Below are 1,836 nucleotides of genomic sequence, written 5' to 3'. Positions count from 1 at the left end.
ACCAAAGTTGTTTTAATCCACTCATCTGCTGATGGGCATTTAGGCTGTTCCCACATCTTACCTATTGTAAATTGTGCTACTATAAATATAGGGGCGCATATATCTTTTCTGATTGGTGTTTCTGTTTTTGGGGGGATATATTCCTAGAAGTGGTATTACTGGGTTAAATAGCAGTTCCATTTTTAATTTTTTGAGGAAATGCCATACTGTTTTCCACAATGGCTGCACCAGTCTATATTCCCAACAACAGTGAAGGAGGGTTTCCTCTGAATCCTCTCCAGCATTTGTTGTTTGTTGATTTTTGATGATAGCTATTCTGACAGGAGTGAGGTGGTACCTCATTGTTGTTTTGATTTGCTTCTACCAGATGATTAGTGACTTTGAACATGTTTCCATGTGTCTCTTGGTTTTCTGAATGTCCTCTTTTGAAAAGTGTCTATTTAGGTCCTTTGCCCATTTTTTGATTGGATTGTTTATCTTCCTTTTGTTAAATTGTATGAGTTCCCTGTAAATGTTGGAGATTAAGCCCTTATCAGAGATAACATTGGCAAATATGTTCTCCCATGCAGTGGGCTTTCTTGTTGTTTTGTTGATGGTTTCTTTTGCTGTGCAGAACCTTTTTATTTTGATGTAGTCCCATTTGTTTATTTTCTCCTTAGTCCCTCTTGCCCTAGGATCTGTGTCTGTAAAGATATTGCTGTAACATATGTCTGCAATTTTGCTGCCTATGGAGTCTTGTAGGATTTTTATGGTTTCCCGTCTTACACTAAAGTCCTTTAGCCATTTTGAGTTTGTTTTTGTGTATGGTGTAAACTGGTGATCTAGTTTCATATTTTTGCATGTATCTGACCAAATTTCCCAGCACCATTCATTAAAGAATGCTGTTTTGACTCCATTGTATGCTCTTGCCTCCTTTGTCAAATATTAATTGAGTATAATGGCTTGGGTCAATTTCTTGGTCCTCTATTCTGTTCCATTGGTCTATATGTCTGTTCTTATGCCAGTACCAGGCAGTTTTGAGAACCGTGGCTTGGTAATATAATTTGATGTCTGGTATTGTGATCCCTCCAACTTTGTTCTTCTTCTCTCAGGACAGCCGTGGCTATTTGTGGTCTTTTTTTATTCCAGATGAATTTTTGGAGAGTTTTTTCTAGATCATTGAAATATGCCATTGATAATTTTAGGTTAATACCTATTAAAATTCTTTAATACGTTTTGCATTGAATCTATAGATTTCTTTAGGTAGTGTGGATATTTTAATGATGTTGATTCTACCAATTCATGAACATGGTATGTTCTTCCATTTGTTTATATCTTCCTCTCTCTTTTTTTAATGTTCTGTAGTTTTCCAAGTACACATCTTTTACATCCTTGGTTAAGTTTATTTCTAGGTATCTTAATTTTTTTTGGTGCAATGGTAAATGGGATTGTTTTTTTTTTTTTTTTTTTTTTTTTAAAAAAAAGTTTTTTTTAAAACCTGGCACAGGAAAGCAGTGACATTCTACATGAGCCAAAATAGCCAGTCTTTCTCTGCAAATACAGTAGGAGCAATTTAATTCCATGAAGAATAAACTAATTCAACAAACTTTCATTAATTATGTGTCAACTTCCAGCATATGCTGGAAATAAAATACAAGGTGTCCCAAAATGTATACACACACTTTGAATAATTATAAAGGCAGCATTCATTCCACCTCCTGCCCCTGATCTGATTCCTGTCTCTGCCCCTTACCTGTTCCCTGGACATTGGGGTCTCACAATAAGTGCTTTCTTTGTGTCAGCTCTCAAGTTGATCTGTTTTTATCTGAAATAGCATTTTTGCTTTGAGAAAGGGGG

This window comes from Myotis davidii, unplaced genomic scaffold, assembly GCF_000327345.1.
Source record: "Myotis davidii unplaced genomic scaffold, ASM32734v1 scaffold322, whole genome shotgun sequence".
Lineage (NCBI taxonomy): Eukaryota > Metazoa > Chordata > Mammalia > Chiroptera > Vespertilionidae > Myotis > Myotis davidii.
This window is presented reverse-complemented; position numbering follows the sequence as displayed.